The sequence below is a fragment of the Mastigoproctus giganteus genome, chromosome 13 (genome assembly GCF_048544385.1).
Source record: "Mastigoproctus giganteus isolate SK-2022 chromosome 13, ASM4854438v1, whole genome shotgun sequence".
NCBI classification, from domain to species: Eukaryota; Metazoa; Arthropoda; class Arachnida; order Uropygi; family Thelyphonidae; genus Mastigoproctus; species Mastigoproctus giganteus.
The window spans coordinates 133,783,832-133,803,302 of record NC_143587.1 but is presented as its reverse complement, the minus strand read 5'-3'; the positions used below and the strand labels follow the sequence as shown (position 1 = coordinate 133,803,302).

At 37.1% G+C, this 19,471-nt stretch overlaps 1 protein-coding gene across 1 annotated transcript in view; it reads right to left on the bottom strand.

Moving 5' to 3' along the window:
* Window positions 1-19,471, bottom strand: part of LOC150076454 (H(+)/Cl(-) exchange transporter 7-like) — a 474,124-nt gene that overhangs the window by 255,257 nt on the left and 199,396 nt on the right. The window lies entirely within an intron of this gene.

Sequence of the window (19,471 nt, the reverse complement as noted above, 5' to 3'; positions counted from 1 at the left end):
GTTTTATATTCTCTTTTACATTCTCGGTGAGTAGACAATTCAAAATAAATTTTTTCCCATTATTTATTTTACCTGAACTTCATTCTAAGTGAATTTATTCTAAATTAAAATTACGATTCCATGTTTTTTAATTAAGAGATTTCACTTTTTCTATTCTTCTTTCAGCAATTTGTATAAACAATAATTTGATTCATCAAGCTTCAATTCATCGTATTTATTTAAGAGTAAGCATAGTTTTTGTATGCAATATTTCTTAATTATCAGTAGTAGTAGTGGCATGTGATGCAGAAAAGCAAGTGTATGAGCTTATGCAGCATCAGCCAAAAAAAAAAAAAAAAAAAATCACACCATTCCCTCCAAATGCCTGTCCAGTTCCTCCTTAAATTTATTTAATCTATCAACTTCCACAACGACAGATGGAAGTTTGTTCCAGCAATTAAACACCCACTGGCTAAAGGCAAATTTATGCACATCTAGTCTACATCTGTCTTTTCTTAATTTGAATTTATGCCCCCTTCGGTTCGTAATCTGAACAAGTGGAAGGATCCCATCAGAATTCAGCATGCTCAACTCATTCAAGGCCTTATACACCTTAATCAGATCACCGAACAGATGCCTAGTCTCCACAGCCACTGCAATTTGCAGAACTTAAGCCTCTCTTGGTAAGAGGATCCCTTCATTCCCCTCACCAAACTTGTTGCCCTTCTCTGTACACATTCAAGCAAACCTACATCCTTCCTAAAATGAGGCCTCCAGACCTGTACGAAGTCTCAAGGCGTGGCCTGACCATTGCCTTATACAGAGGGACAATCACTTCCTTTTCCCTGCTAGCAAAATTCCTGTATATCATTCACAAAACCCCATGACCTGTCCTGGCAGCCTGTCTGTGTTGCTCAGAAAACTTCATATCTGATTGCACAATTACTCCCAGGTCTTTTTCATTTTCTACCACCTTAAGTGTAGTACCACACAGTTGGTACGTTTCTCTGGGGTTACTTCTACCCATATGCAGTACTTTGCATTTGTCAATGTTAAACTTCAATGCCACTTCTTAGCCCATCTGCCAAAATTTTCTAGATCCTGTTGCAGTAGCACACTGCCATTACTCTCATTAACAACCCTGCCAACCTTTGTATCATCTGCAAATTTCGACACTAAGCCTCATATACTTTCATCAATATCTTTGATAAATATACAAAACAACGGTGGACCCTACACCGAACCCTGTGGGACTCCACTAATAACATTAGTCCACAAAGAGCAGCGCCCATTGATTACCACCCTCTGTCTTCTCCCACTCAACCATTCTTTTATCCTTTGTAGCAACTTAGCCTTAATACCATTCTGCTCCAATTTGTACAATAGTCTTCCATGTGCAACAGTGTCAAAAGCTTTCCTGAAATCCAAATATATGATATCAAAATTATTTTTTGCATCCAGTTCCTTTGTAAACACATCATAATATCCTATCAAATTTGTCTGACCAGACTTTCCCTTAACAAAGCCATGCTGTGTCTGAATTATTGCTGCAATCTTGTCTAGATGATCCTGCAATGCATCTTTAACCAGTGACTCCATTATTTTACCTGGAACAGAAATTAAACTAAATGGTCTGTAATTACTTATGTCACCCTTCGATCCCCTTTGTGAATTGGGGTCTTCCCATGAGTCCAAGGATGATCTCATAATTATGGCTAAGGGTTTGCTTAGTTGCTTTGCCACCTCCATTAATATAACTGGATAGATATCATCCGCCCCATGTGCCTTTCTTATGTTTAACTTCAACAATTTTTCTTCCACTTTTCTCTCAGTTATTACAAAATTATTAAGCACCCTGCTACGATTTGATAACCTTTATAACTCCTCATGTGTGAATGTAGATACAAAATACTCATTCAGTTTGTTTGCTATCTGAGCAGGATCATCAACAGTCGAACCATCGATATCAAGTGGACCAATCAGATTCATCCCCTTCCTTTTAGAGTTGATATAAGTAAAGAAATCCTTGCTGTTTTTCTTAGAATTCTTTGCCTAAGATTTCTCGTAATCTGCCTTCACCTGCCTAACCTCCTTTCTGATCTGATTACAGACCAACTTATATCTGCCATACGCTTCTGAGTCGCTTGGTAATTTATATGCATCCCATGCATTTTTATTGTTCTCTGTCATAAGTCTCATTAGTTCATTTGATAACCATTCAGGCCTAAACCTTGAACAATATTTCTTAATAGGTATGAAACTTTTAGTAGCTTCCATGATTAATTCCTTGAATGCTTCCGAGTTAGAATTTACTGTTGGTAACATCATCAGTTGATCCCATTGTACAGAATTTATAAACTGTACTCACCTTTATGGAAGCAAAAACCCTTTCCTTTACCCCTGATGGTAATTATATCTTTAAGTAAATCCCACATCAGTACACTGTGATCACTGCCATCTAGTGGTTCCTTTATCTGCAAATTCTTAATACACGAATTATCACTGCTGATAACCAGATCAAGGGTATTACTCTCTCTGGTTGCCTCTCGAACTTGTTGCTGTAGAAAACAGTTATCCAATAAATCCACAAAAGTCTTGCTAGTGTGCAAGTGACCAACCCACAAGTTCCAATCAATATCTGGGAAGTTAAAATCCTACATTATAAGACATTCTGATTTACTGTATAATTGTTCATTGTACTCATTCGAGTCATTAGGCCTGTAACACACTCCTACTCTTATTTTTGCTTTCACAGTGCTTATTTCACACCAAACTGACTCAACAGTGCACTGTTCATCTGTATCAACTGGATGCACTTATTTTGATTCTATGTTTTTCTTAATTAACAGCATGACACCTCCCCCCTTCCTATCCTGTCTATCCTTTCTCTACACATTGTACTCCCCAAATTCCAATTCTGTGTTCCTAATATCAGTGTGACACCACGTCTCTGATATCCCAACAATATCCACCTTTGTCTTGACCAACACGTCAAATTCATCAAATTTATTTACTATAATTCTAGCATTGGTATACATGCAAGTATACATGTACCTATCCTTATTATTAGTTACCCTAACACATTCCATATATCCCCCCTGTTTCACGATGACTGCCATCAGTCCCTGAAACCCCCAGCACCCCTCGCTCCAGGTCACTACTTATTCTAATAGAAGTTGTGAAAGAATCACCTTCACCACCGCCTGCGGCTACTTTTAACCTTTTAGTCTGTGAATTCCCCAAGCTAGCAGTTTTCCAACCCACCTAACACTGCCTCGATAGCATCAGCAAATGTTCTTGCACTCTTTCTATTTAAGTGTATCCCATCCCTGTAGAAGCAATCTATCCTGTTAACAAGCACCGACCACACTGAAAAAAATTCTACCCCTTGAGCGTTGCACATTCCCTCCAGGGCCGAATTGATTGACAAGGCTCTCATCATGTACTCCCTCCTATTGTGTCTGGGCAGAATTGCAGACACTTTCAAATTTAACCCTAACTCAAGACTTTTTTGCAACATTGACCTGTACTATTAAGCAAATCTGCAGATCTCCTACTCTTAATGTCATTACAACAATATCACCTTTTGTGCCCTTAAAAGATGATACATGCTTTACAACGTCATTAACTTTTGCCCCAGGCAGACATACCCTGGTCCTGTTCCATCTATCCTTTTAGAAGTAGATGAAGTAATCGGTCACTTCTTCAAATAATTATTCATTTCTACTATTTAAATTAAAATAATTCCTTAATTTATATAAATTCAGGAATACCCATTATGCCGAAAAGGAAGTGCAAGTTTACGGACAACTTGATGATGAAATATCCAGGTTTTCAAAAGGGAGGAGTAGATGAGGAGGCGAAATGCATCGTTTTCAGGCCAGAAAACTACATCTCAGTTGCTAACAAGGGTCCAGGTGATTTGAACAGCCACATGAATTCAGAGAAACATAAGAAGAACATTAGATTAAAAAAACATTGCAACAAGATAACAGACTTTTTAGTAAACACCCCAAAAGGCTTAATGCAAGAGTTTGTTGCTGAAGGAACCCTTGCCTTCCATACAGTGGCACATCACCACAGCTATAAATCGACGTCTTGTACAGCAAATACACAAGATAACCTCCTAGCAGATATTGCTAGGAGGTTATCTTGTGCAAAAACAAAGACTGAAGCCATAATTAATTCTGTCTTAGCAGTCTATTCAGTTGAACAAATTGTTAAGTCAATGCAAAATGTACATTTTTTTGGAGTTTCCACTGATGCCACTAATCATGTATTTCTGAAAATTTTCCCTATTCTTGTGTTTTGTTCTGACTGGATAAATAGTGGCTCAAAGGTTAAGCTCATAGAATTAAATAGCAAGTCAGATGAGACTGCATCTACTATTTCTGGCTATATTTATGAGACCTTATGTAAAAGTGGCCTGCATAAGAAAAATATCGAATTTGATGGAGAAAATTGTAATACCATGTTTGGAGGAGTGTGGAGATACAATGGGAATAACGTATTTTCAAATTTACAAAGATTATTTGGTCGATCATTAATAGGAGTAGGCTGCCCTGCCCACATTCTGCATAACTGTATCCATGGAGCAGATGTAATTGATGTAGATATTGAATCCATTGTTCTTAAGATTTTTAATTATTTAAGTGTCTACACTATGTGTTGAAAACCTAAAAAACTTATGCAAATTTACAGATGTTACCTATAAAAAAACTTCCTATAAAAAACTGCAATTGAAAGGATTATAAGTATTTATCCAGCCCTAAGGTCTTTCTTTTTTGTCTCAAGAAACCCCCCTGAAGATTTTAAAACTTTTCTTTGAAGATGAGTTTAGTGAAACTTCTCTTGTTCATTGCCAAACTGTAATGTCAGTCTTCAATTCACATATAAAGCGCATTGAAAGGAATGACAATTCTTTGATAGAAGTTATTGAAGCTCTTGATTCAATAAGGGATATTCTGTCAAAAAGAAGTAAATGTCAGTTAATTTCCCTCAAAGTGAAGGAAATGTTGGAGAAGAGGCAAGAAGGATATACAGAGAAATGTGCAGTTTTCAGAAGAAATATCCATAACTTATATTCATCATGCACGGAATACTTAGACATGTGGTTTAAACCACTGGAAGAAGTTTCTTCGTTCAGGTGGATGTCTTTAAGAGAGTCACTTGAATGGGATAGTGTGGTTTCAACAATTAGGTACCTTCATACAAAAGGAGTGTGTTTAGATGATGTGAAGTGCTTTGATCAGTTTTGTAATTTAAAAAAATTCATAGCGGAAATTAAGGATACTGATGTTTCTGTTCCTTGTAATGTAAGATGGGCTAATTATTTTAGCCACTGTGAAAATGAAGAGTTTTTCACAGAGCTGTTAATAATTGCTCAATTTTTCTTTTCGATACCACCACATAATGCATTTATTGAAAGACTATTTTCAATGATGGAGATGCAGTGGTCTAAGGATATAAATTCGTTTACTGTGGATTCAATTAAGGGACTAATGATTAGAAAATTCAATTTCAGTGATATGCTGTGTAAAGATTTCCATTCATATTTATCCAAAAACACAGATTTACAGAGAAAAACTGCATCAGTGGAAAAATATAAAAGAAATGTAGAGAACAACAAATAAATTACGCTGAGAAAAAAAGTATTTTTTTCATTCATACCATAATTAAATTTTTTGTGTATCATTTTTTACAAATTAAGCAACCCGCATAAGAATGGTAAGTGTGAATTCTGTTAATTTAAGGGATTTGAGCTATTCAATTAAAATATTTAAAACGTTATTACTTTGCCAGTGACTGTGTACCCTATTAACATAATAAACAGTTATTAAAGGCTTAGGCATTTTTGAAAAGACTGTAAGAGAATGTAAGCTGTGTTTTGGTAAAATAGGGAAAGGCGTCCTCAAAAGTTCGGATTTTTCTGCCCAAATGTCCCCATTTTAAGGTTAGAGAGGTGGCAGCCCTAACTATGAGTATATGGTATATTCTTGTGGATAGCTACATGACATGTATGAAACAATGAACAATAATTGTAGGATTTCTATTAGTCCAATTGAAATCTAGGAAGTCTCAAGATATCTTTCTAAAAGAACCAAATATAAAATTTTATGAAAATCCACCCATTAGAAATCGAGTAAGCATTAGTAGAGGCATATGATCAAAGAAAGCAAGCTTATACAGAAACAGCAAAAAAAAAAAAAAAAAAAAAACCTTCCCATCCATTCACTCCAACTGTTTGTCTAGTTCTGCCTTGAATTTATTTAAGCTGTCAACTTCTACAACGACAGATGGAAGTTTGTTCGAGCAATCAACCGCATACTGGCTAAAGGCAAATTTCCGCACATCTATTCTACAATTATCTTTCCTCAATTTGAATTCATGTCCCCTCAGGTGATTAATCTGGGCAAGAGGAAGAATCAATCAGCACAGAGCTTGCTCAAACCATTCAAGGCCTTATACACCTCAATCATATCACCTCACATGTGCCTAGCCACCAGAGTTATTACATGCAAATGTGGCAAACAATGTGCTTTATGCATATAAGCTAATGTACCTAAAAAACAAAACAATTAAAGTCCCTTCAGCCTCAGCAATAGAAAGAATATATTTATATTACTAATGCTCTGAGGCATCAGATGAAAAATGCCTTCTTGAAAGATTGTGAAAAACCATTTCTTCGGAGCCTCAGCAATAAAAAGCAGAATTTAACCTGCTTTGCTTCAGTTCTTTTTTTTCCAGTCACTGTGAACATACAAATGAAGCTATACTGTGGGACTGCATCCATGGCCTCTCAAGTCTGGCACATTTGCTGCAGGAGACAGTCCACAGGTAGAGGCAGAATCCATCCTGACCAATCAGACAACAGGGACCTTCTTTGCCCAACCACCTCTTCCAACACCCACAACATTGAATACTCCCATCAAAGGAAACCAATCAACTCCCTCGACAACCAACATCCAGGATTGCTACAGAAATAGTCCTGTCATAAAAACAAAACATAACTAGATAAAAATTTATGTAGTTATTTTATTATTTTTATTTATGGAGTTATTCGTTTATTTGTTGGGTATACAACCAAAAGGTTTCCTTTAATTTTCATTTGCTTAAGTTTTATAACTACTCTCCCACCCCAGAAAATCAAAGGAACTTTTCTTCCTCCTTTCCCATCCTCCCCCAATGGTTTCACTTTGTTATTTAAAATTTTATAAATTTCTTTATAAATATCATGGCACTGCTCTTTATGCATCCTAGGACAGTACGTCAGATTGCACAAATAGTCTACAGATATGCATAATTTTCTTTTTTTTGCGTTTTTTTCTCTCTTGGAAGCACTCTCTTGTTTCTTGGGTTAAAACTGTATGCAAATCTCTTTTGCAAAGGACTCCACTCTTTCTTGTAGCTTTCTTACTGCACTCAACCTCAACTCTCTGTTTTTCTGAGCCTCGTGATTTATCCTTGTTCTTAAGTAAGTTATATGTAATAGTATTTCTAAATGAATGATGCAAGGAAGAAAAAAGCAGCATCAAAAAAAAAAAAAAAACTTCCCAAATTACCTGTTCATCCCCATCTAATAGTTTATATAATTCTTCCTTAAATTTATTCAAATTACTCACTTCCACAATACCAGATAGACATTTGTTCCTACAATCAACTGCCCACTCCACTAGCTGAAAGCTAATTGCACATCTCTTTCTCCTGCAACTATCCTTCTATAACTAAAATTTATTCCCCCTTATGTGTGTTGACTGAACTAGAATAAAGATTCTATCAATATTCTCAACCAGCTTACTGAATCCATTCAAAGCCTTAAATTCTTCAATCAGATCATCTTGTAGGTACTGATTCTCTAGACACTGCAATTTGCAGAACTGAAGCCTTTCCTGGAAAGGGCACCATTTGTTCCTGTCACTAATATCATTGCTCTTCTCTGCACTTATTAGCCCTGTATGTAGTACAGGTCTATAAGCCTGTACTACATACAATAGTACTCAGATATGGTCTAAACCAAGGGTGGGGAACCTTTTTAATACCAGGACAAATTGCAAATGCATAAGAACTTGTGGGGGTAACATCTTTGCTGAGAAAAATAATGAATCTTAAATTTTACAAATTCATAGGTAAGCAGGAGATCACATTAAGCAATATTAATTAAAATGTTATAATTCATTAATTAACCACAGTTATAATGCTTTAAATACCAAAACACCAAAGACACCACAGTTATAATGTTTTAATTTTAATGAAGCTTCTTACCTTGCACCTCAATGAGAAGGTTGGCCCTCCTTTGCTTTGGAAAGCTCAGAGATGGCAATGATGGTGCAGAAATTCTTAGTTGGTTTGCAAGATTATCATCAGCAAGTCTAGCATGAGCATGCAGGTGGTTCCTGACTAAATTTAATGTTGTGAAAAACTGTTCACATCGTTAAGTGCTAGAAAACTGTGGTGCAATTTTCAATGCACGATTCCTCAAAAGTGGAGATTTTTCAATATCTACATAGGATTTATAAAATTCCAAATTAGATACACTATTAAATTTGGATTTCAAAGTATTATCCGATTATAAATTAATTAACTCTAGTTGTAAGGAATCAGAAGCTTCATCTGGCATCACATCAAAAGGAGTTTTCCACATTCTTAGTTTGAGTTCATGATTTTGTAAATCTTGAAACCTCTTTTGAAATTGATTCAAAAGATTGGAACGCTCTGCAGCATACTCCACTATTGATTCTAGTTTCAGTTCTTTCAGTTTTGGAAACTGTACCACACAGTGTTTTTCGGTTGAGTTATGAAAAATTGCATCACTGATTCACAGCTCCTGATATTGACAAGAAGAGAGGTAATAAGCTGATTTGGACCTTGTAATTTCAAATTTAGATCATTTAAATGGCAAGTGATATTGACCAAAAATTCCACATCACATAACCACTTTTGGTTCTCTAATTCCATAATGGGGGAGCCTTTAATATCCAATGAGAGTTTCACTTCATCTTTCAGCTCACAGAAACAGCTGAAAATGTGCCCTTTGCTTAGCCAGCAAACCTCACAATGGTACAATAAATCACCATATTCCGTTTCTAGGTCCTTTAACATTTCTTTAAATTCACAGTTATTCAATCCTTTATTTTTTTATGAAGTTAATACATTTTGTTACCACTTTTATCACATTGGTCAAATTTATTTGCACATTCTTAGAGACATTCTTAGTGAAAATAAATTTTGTTCGTAAATAAGACAGTGACACACTTAACCCATTAGATTCCAGTTGACGGCTCTCCAATTCTTTCTTAATTAAAACAAAGTCCTTCTTGAGATTTTTTTTTTTTAAGGAGCATTAGCAACTAAGGCCATATTGCTCCGGGATATGCGGTGGTCATTCCCTGACCTTTCCGCATCCTCCGTATTTGGTGGTGACGGGCTCAAACCCCGGTCTAATCAAGAAGCGTGTGCTACACACTGCTTGCTCCTTCCCACCTGGCTACAGAGGCGCTCCTTCTTGAGATCCTACCATAGATGGTGCACCATCCATAACTACACTGCTCAGTTTTTCATAGGTTAAATTGAAATCAATTATTGCTGATTTGATTTCAGAAAAGATATCTTCACCTGCATCAATTTTAAAGCAAGAAAATCTTCTGGTATTGTAAAGTTTGCCACTGTCCCACATACAAATATAGCCAAATGTGATATATATCTGTTGTCTCATCTACAGCTATGGAATAAAACACAAATTCTGGTGCTGTTTGTTTCAAGGATACTTGGATATTATTAGCCATGTCTTTTATACTAGAAACTCAGTCCACTCAGTATATTAGAAATTGTCAGAAACTGTCCTCCATGATAAACTAATATTGTCAAACAATCTGACTTTTTCTGGAGTTAAAATTTGTGCAACAGCAACTATACACTCTTTAACAAACTCGCCTTCGTTTCATTTTCTTTACAATTGTGAAGTGTGTGCACACTTCACAACTTTTTTGCATTGCAGATGTGTTTTCATAAAGGTTCTTTTAAAAATGTTACCTTGTCTACATGCAGAGTTTCTTTCAGTTTTTTTGTATTCCTCATGCTTGGTCAAATAGTGGCGTTCAAGATTGTACTTTTTATAAACTGCAGCCGATGCTTTACAAATGAGACATACACTTTCCATTTACTTCGATGAAAAAATAATTATTTGTCCATTTTTCATCAGGCAATGATGCAGGCAAGTGGTTAAGAGTGAGAGTGCAGTTGCATGCTCTTTTCAAGTGGACCGGGGTTCAACCAGTGACTGCTAAATACGATTGACGTTTGCATTGACTATTTATTGTAAACTACAATGACCTAGTGGTTGTGCCAGAGTATGACAAGAATTTTTGCCTGCAGCTCTTCCTCTTTCATTATTACTAGTCATTGCAGAAAGGGGTTACTTTTATGCACTTTACAATATTGGCTTAAATAGAAATAAACAAATCAACCATAAATGTTGCCAGCAATCAAAATTATCTTAATTTTCCAATGATGTGTAATGATGCAACCAACAACTAACCAAGACAAAACTTAAATCAACACTACTATCCATCACCAATAACAAGACCTAATAAGACAGAGCCAATGCGCACAAGCATGGTTTTGGAGGAGAAACAAATGCTAAATGTTAATTGGCTGTAATAATGGTGTGACTATTACATCATCAATACATCCGTATTCTGACTCATGATTAATGTCACAAGACAATCATTATGGCTAACAAAAATTTGTTTATGGGGTGCTCAAAACAACTTATATTAAATGACTTGCCTTTAAGGCTTATGCCATTTTAGAGGACTTCGTCAGCGGGTGGTTCAAATTTGACTGGGGAAAAAATTTCGCCCGCAGGCAAGAGGTTCTCCACCCTGGTCTAAACATTGATGTAATTAGGAATAATTACATCTTTATCCCTGCTGACAAAATTCCTGAATATCATTGGTAAAACCACATAAGCTGTTCTAGCAGCCCATCTGCACTGTTGGTCCCATTGCACAGTATTTAAAAACTGTCTGAGACAGTTTTTAAATGCTGTGCAATGGGACCAACTGATTATTTTACCAACAGTAAATTCTAAATAAAAAGTATTCAAAGAAGCTACAAGGCTTTACATAGCAACAAAGAAATATTGTTCAAGGCCAGACCTAAATTAATGTCAGAAGAACAATTAAAACACATGGCAGAGAAGAAAAGTGCATGGGATGCATATAAATTATTAGGTGATACAGAAGCCTATGGTATGGTATAGAATAGCATAAGATTTTTCTGCAGAATTAGCAACAATGGCTATTATGTACCAAGACAAGGTAAAAATAGATCCTGGTAATTTTAAACATGGTTACCTGGTCAAAAGATTAAGTACTCATATATATATAAAAGGCTTTATATATTCTAAAAATATATGCTTCATTTTATATACACTGCATCATCACTGAATTATGACCGCCTACCTAATACTTCATAGGTCCTCCTTTTGCCTTCAGTACAGCAACTATCTGATGTGCCATTGATTCATCAAGAAGTCGGAAGCATTCAGGAGGTATGGCCAACCAAGCTGTGTTTAATGTGGTCAGCAATGCAGGTATGGAGGTAATTGGTGTATCCAGATGCCTGATATGCCTTTCCATAGTGTCCAATAAGTGCTCTATGGGATTGATATCAGCATAGTTCGGAGGCCAATCGATATGCTGGAAGTCAGAACTGTGTTCCTCAGACCATTTCTACAACAAATGCCTGATGGCTCAGTGCATTGTCATCGTGGAAGGCACCATCGCCATTCAGGAAAAAGTGTAACATAGTGGGGTGTACACAGTCAGCAAGCAGTTGATGATGGAGGAGACCACTGATACGTTGTTCCACATGCACCACGGGTCCAAGTTCCTGCCAGTGAAACATGCCCCACATACCATACAACTGCTTCCACCGGCCTGCACTTTTGATACCATGCATGATGGATCAAAAGCCTCATGTTGTTGATGTCAAATCCGTACACGATCATCCAGGGTGTGGAGTAAATAATGTGATTCATCCGACCAGCACACCTTCTTCCCGTCTTCTAACGTACAACTTGCACAATGAACCTTGGTTAGGAGAGGATGCCGGTAGGGGTGCAATCTGGCATGACCAAGCGTGCGACGCATGGTCATGCCAGATATTGGCCCATGTTGTATTGAGTAGTCAACTCTTCAACAGTGCTGTGCCTGTTTGTCTGTACGAGTCGTCGGACCCGGCGCTCACCTCTACCATCAACCTTTCGCTGACCTTTGCAGTTTTGCCGTTGGGTCATTGTTTGACCATTTTGACACCAGTACTGGTACACTAACTGCAGCGGCTCTCGAACACCCCACCAGTTCAGCTATTTGGGAAATCAAGCCACCAGCTTGTTGAGCACCCACAATCTGTCCTTTACCAAAGTCTGATAAATCCTTCCTTTTCCCCATCACATTCGGAATTTTACTACCTACTGAACCACTGACATGTGGTCAACAGTTCGCATTCAGTTTTCATAGGGGTGGTCATAATTCAGTGATCGCTCAGTGTATATGTACATAAATTAGAAAGTTGTAAAAAAGTACAGTTAATTTATACATGTATATGTATGTTTCTGTCACAGGATGGCACCAAGATCTAAATCCATCTGCACCAATATAATTGTAGGCATATTACTCATCTAAATATGGTGGCCTGTTAAAGTAAGTGTGTTTAAAAATGTGTGCAGTATGTTATAGTGAACAGGCCACTCAGCCACAATTGGGCAAATATCACCAGGTGCTTGTCCTGGCACAAAAAGCCAGGCCTGGGTCTGCTGTCACAGACAGTACGATATGTACCTAACTCCCACACCCACTAGTGGGTGCCAGCATTCTTCCCCTAGGAGCTCACACACACACACACACACACCAGGAGATAACTCCGAAATACAGGCTATCATCCTGAAGCCAGCAGGGAGGGGTGGAAGTACAGGCATAATTAATATAAACATATTAGTAACATCATTAATGCAATTATTCAGTAATAGTACTAACTGACAACAACCTTCTCTTTCTAAAAACCATTCTACAAAAATGCTGTAATGCATCATAATTAACAGCTGAAGACAACAACACTGCCTCATTCCCTCTGCCAAAATTAGACGCCAAATGTATCAGCTCACATCTGAACTCATCATACAAATTACAATCGTATAACATATGGTCCCATGACTCTACCATGCCACACACACAGTAGGGCTCATCTTCCAATCCTAACTGATGTAATTTCGCTTTCAGTGAACCAATGTCCTGTAAGTATGTATGAACCCTCCATACAAGGATAAAACAACTTGTTTAATTTATTCTTATAATTAAATTGTACATACACTAGAAATAAAAGAATATGTTGTCCTACCAGTTACACTTAAATCCCAACACTCCTGCCACAAATTAACTAACTTAGATAATATATCCTGCTTGTTTTCTGTAATCGTTAATGATGGATTTACAGTAATACCCAAAAAAGTTATTCAACCTCCCTTATGTAAATAATAACAGAATGATCTATACACAAGAAATAAATCCAACGGCATCACCCCAGCTAAAACTTGCAATGCATTGGTTGACACCATCTTATATGCCCGTAACATCCCTCAACTCTTTGTAGAGACAATAATTTCTGCTTAAATTTTACCTGAGCGGTTCTTGCATACAAAATAGAGGCGACATAAGTAACTATTGGTATAAAAATAGCATTACAATATAAATGTATAACCTTCTTACCTAAACCCCAATCGTTTCTAGTTAACCTAATAATGGAAGAGGTATAATTTTTAACCTTAGAACTCAGGTAATCTAAATGCAGTGTAAATTGCAATTTATCATCAAGAATTACTCCTAGGTATTACTTGAGAAACTAAAGCAATCTGTTTACCATTTATTTTTAATCTGGGTGGTCTATTGTAATCCAGCTTTCCTTTTAATAACATCATAACTGTTTTATTGGAAGAGATCTTTAATTTGTTTAATTCAGCCCACTTGATTAAATCTGGGATAATCATATCTAACCTACTTTCCAAAACTGCCCTTGACTTTCCAGTCACGCATAAAGCCAAATCATCTGCAAAAGCCACCTTATAGCAGTGAGCTGTGGATCTACTCAACCACTGGTTTAAAACAAGATTCCACAATATGGGATCTAAAACAGAACCCTGTGGGCAACCATGATTAATATCTCTTTCATACCTTAAATGTTGAGATTTAACTATTATTTTCCTCCCCATCAAATAGTTCCTAATGATCTGATACAATAGCTGGGAACAACTTAAATGTCTAAGTAAGGCAAGAATGCTTTGATACTAAATGCTCCCTCAAAATCAACAAACACAACAAGTGCATATTTGTCTATAGTATTAACACTGTAACTAATTAAATGTAAAAAAAGTACAAACAGCTGACACATTGTCATTGTCAGATAAAATCTGACTGGGTGTATAAGGCCCAATCAGTCGTTAAAAGCAGTAAAACGAGTGGCTAATCAATTAAGTAACTAATAGATAAAGCTCTCACAGGAGTCACACATAGGAGGGAGGGCGCCTTCGTAGCCAGGTGGGAAGGAGCAGCAGTGTGTAGCACACGCTTCTTGATTAGACTGGGGTTCGAGCCCGTCACCAACAAATATGGAGGATGCGGAAAGGTCAGGGAATGACCACCGCATATCCCAGAGCAATATGGCCTTAGTTGCTAATGCTCCTAAAAAAAAAACCAAATAACAAACATAGGAGGGTCATCAGCCCTCAGCAAATACGAATGTGTCAGATGACTGTGTCCTATGCTGGTCTGGCAAGAACAACCACCTCCTTATGATTCCTGCACAGATTAGACTGACACAGTTCAAGTGCAGGCTTTACGTGATGTAATTTAATTGTAGTCTGTTAATTCCATGAATCCTGCCATTGGTGGTGTATCATTTGCCTGCAGTCTGTATAGGGGACTGACAGGCAACAATTATTAGTGGAAATTGCTGATTTGGCTGCAGTGTCAGCCAAATCATTTCCTCTAATCCCAATGTGGCTGGGAATCCGGCAGAAGTGGATATCGTGTTCATGGAGAGCATTAGCATTAGTAGAGGCATTTGTTTGCAGTGAATTATGTTGAAGCATTCTAGACACAAAGCGGGTTGATTTTCACAATCTTGACAAAATGTTTTAACTTTTTTTGCCTTCCGGTCTGCTTCTTTCATTCCTTCTTTTTCAGAAATTTTCTTGTAACACTCCCTGCAATGTTTCCTAACTTTCCTTGCTTGACCTTCCATTTTACAAAAAGTATGAATTCTGCTAGGTGCCTTTGTTACATTTGTAGTAGTCTCGCTGTTGAATAAACTATATATTTTTTTTTTTTATGAAAACCCCAAACACGAAAGGTATCAAAACCTATAGTACTTAGTACCGTGCATGGGTTTAAGGAGAAGTATGGGGGGGGGGGGAATGGCGGGAACTTTGCTCTAGAGACTAAACATGGGTTTCACCACTTCAAGCCTCCAATAAACAAAGTGGTGGTATATTATACTTTCTCACAATTGAAGGATGGATAGACGATTATTAGTCCCAAATTTACTCTGAACAGCATTGAATAGCATGGTACCAAAATGATCTCCATTGCAGCTTTTTTATACCACTTTATGGTTTTATGCCATTTTGGTCAGATATATCTACTCCCTTCTTTGCTTGATTGTAGCTGATAATAACATCGGGTTTCTTGATTTTTTTTCTCCCGTTCTATTTGTTCTTTTCCGTCTCAATAATTTTACACTGATGAGTTTTGTATGTTCTTAGCATCATCATCACTGGTCCTTTATCCATCCATTTCATGATTTTCACACCTTTGTTATTCTCAAGAGTGATTATGTCTCCCCCGTTTCATTTTTCCCCCTGTAATATTCCTTGGTATTCCTTTTCAGAGTCCCACAGAGAAAGGTTTTCTTGCGCTAGAGGGAAACTGGTGTAAAAGTTATCTGAATAAAGAACACATCCTTTATTGAGCAGATTAGCCATCAGTTTCATTGAGACGGCATGGGAATGTCCTTTACCTTCCACTGAATCACTCTTTCCGTTATAAACAGAGATTTCATGAATATATCCCTCGAGCAACCATAATTTATAAAATTTTATCCCATATTTATGAGATTTGTTAGGGATATACTGGCAAGAGTAGCCTTCTACACCAAGAGATCAAACTTTCATCAATGACAAAGTTTTTTCCTGGCTTTAACACACTTTGAAAATTCCTATTGGCTTTATCTAATAAAATTCTGATTTTGTTGAGACAGTCTTGTCCATTGGCAGTTTCAGAGAAATGGCAATATTTCAGTAGATCTAGGAAATGATCTCTACTCAGATTTCTTAATGGGATTATTTCAGTACAAATCTTTTTTTTTTGACCAGTATAATCTTATATCCGGAACATGAACAATTCCCATCATCAACAATATTCCAAGAAATTTTTTCATTTCTGGTTCAGTGGTTGGTCTCCAATTAGCTTTCTTCTTTTTTGGTGTTCATATATTACTAGCTGCTGATGACAAACAGTACTGGGCATATCTGTTGGTTTCAGTCACCATCATCTGAAGGATATCGTCAGTTAGAAACAATTTGTATATGTGACAAGGTTGGTTCAAATCAACATCAACAAGGATTTCAGCATCTTTATTATATTCATTAATTGAAATTTTAGTTTTTCCTACCTCTTGCCAAGTAAAATTTTCAGATTTGGATGCAAATGGAGATTACTTGAGAATTTGGGTCATTATTTTTATCACTGATTTCATGATATTTGTCTGAGGTTTGGATCTTATCATCACCGTAATTGGAATGTATGTCTAAATCATCTAATTCTGACCCATCATTGGATTCATCATTAAAGAAATATTGTGGCTTCTCTTTTGTGTGCAAGTCCAAATCTGTTCTCAATGTCACTGGATGATTTTGATCATATTTTTGGGCACCTTTTTCTTTCAAAAGAGGTACTTCTGAATCATCACTATCACTTATATTCATCAAACATTCATCTTTATCTCGTTTTCCGTAAAAAGAGGAGGGATTTTTTCAAAACTTTTTAGAAATAGGTATCTATAAATACAATAAACGAAAATTCAAAATATCTAAAGAGTTTACCTCAATCTCTAGATTATAGTGATAAGAGAAATGTTCTCCACTCCAAACATGCATGTATTTGAAATGAAGTCAATATGGAGGCAATCACTATTGTCAGTCTCACAGAGTACGAACACATTGGAAAACATGCTCGTGGCGGTACCAGGAAGTAATTTGAGCGTACGCATTGGTGACTCACTGGTGCTTATCCTCATTCATTGACAATAGGGTGGGGCGAACCACTGGTAAGAACAGTATGGTGAGTATGGGCTTGGCACACCCAGGGTCCTGAGCTGGATATCATCATTCTTCTTTTTCGTGGTGATTCCCTTTTACTTCTGACCCTTGTTCTCTCTCTCTCTCTCTCTCTCTCTCTCTCTCTCTCTCTCTCTCTCTCTCTCTCTCTCTCCCCCCCAGGGTTAAAAAAAAAAATTTTTTTTTTTTTTGGCTGGTGCAGTATAAGCCTCAGGCTTCCTTGCACCATATGGCTAATGATAATAATAATAAAAAAAAAAAAGCAAGCTTATGCAGCATCAGCCAAAAAAACCCTCCCATTTCACCCCTTCATTCATTCCGAATGCCTATCCAGCTCAGCATTAAATTTATTTAGGTTATCAACTTCCACAACAATAGATGGAACTCTGTTCACCAAACAACTACCCATGGCTAAAGGCAAATCTCCATAAATCTATTCTACAACTGTCTTTCCTCAATTTTAATCTATGCCCCCTCAGGTTCTTAATCTGAGCAAGAGGAAGAATCCCATCAGCATTCAGCTTGCTCAACTCATTCAAGGCCTTATACACCTTAATTAGATCACCTCACATGTGCCTACTCTCCAGGCACTGCAATTTCCAGAACTAAAGCCTTTCCTGGTAAGAGCCCCTTTGTTCCCTCATCAATCTTGTTTCCCTTCTTTGTGCTCGTTCTAGAAACTCTACATCCTTCCTAAAATGAGGCCTCCAGACTTTCACCCAGTACTCAGGGTGTGGCCTGACAACTGCCTTGTACAACAGGATAATCATCTCCCTGTCCCTGCTAGCAAAATTCCTAAATATCATTGACAAGACTCCATGACCTGCCCTTGCAACCCGCCTGCACTACTCAGCGAACTTCATATGTAACTTCACAATTACCTCCAAGTCTCTTTCACTTTTCACTTCCCCGAGTGTAATACCACACAGTTGGTACGTTTCTCATCGGTTATTGCTACCCATATGCAGTACTTCGCAATTGTCAATATTAAAATTCAGTTGCCACTTCTCAGTGCATTTGCCCAACTTATCTAGATCCAGCTGGAATAGCATACTGTCTTTAATGGTGTTAACAACCCTGTCAACCTTTCTATCATCTGCAAACTTGGATATTAGGCCTGATATACCTTCATCAATACCATTGCTGAATATGCAAAACAACAATGGACCAGGACTGAACCCTGGAGAATTGCACTAATAACATCCATTCACAAAGAGCAGTGTCCAATTACCACTCTCCGTCATCTTCCACTCAATCATTCCTTTATCCACCATGTAACTTAACCTTAATGCCATACCACTCCAATTTGTACAGCAGTCTGCCATGTGTGACAGTATCAAGAGCTTTCCTGAAATCCAAGTATATGATACCAAAATTATTTTTTGCATCCAGTTCCTTTGTGAACACAGCATAGTATCCAATCAAACTTGTCAGACAAGACCTCCCTTTGACAAACCCATGTTGTGTCTTAACTATTACTGCAGTCTTTAACTTGCTTCTTTAACTTGTGTTCTGGGGAAACTAATGGAATCACTGGTTAAACTAACAGGTCTATAGAGTCCAAGGAAGCTCTCATAATTATGAGAGCTTCCTTGGACTCGGGTAAGAACACTCTTACTTCCTTTAATATAACTGGATAGATCCCATCAAATTTAGAGGAATTTCTTATGTTTAACTTCAACAATTTCTCCTCCAATTTTCTCTCAGTAATTACAAAATCACTTAGCTCCCTGTTAGAGTTTGATAAACTTCTGGCACCCCCTCTTTGAATAACTCCTCATGTATGAATGTAGATGCAAAATACTCAATCAGTTTATCAGCTACCTGAACATGATCATCAAGCAACCCATCTATGTTAAGTGGTCCAATGCAAAGAAAAACAGCAAAGAACTCTTTGCCATTTTTCTTTGCATCCTTTGCAAAAAAGATATCTCATAATCTGCCTTTGCTTGCCTAGCTTCCTTTATGACTGGATTACAGACTATTTTATATGTGACGTAGACATTTCTGTTGCCTGATAATCTATATGCATCCCATACATTTTTCTTCTCTGCCACAAGCCTCATTAATTCATCTAACATCCATTTAGACTTAAACCTTGAA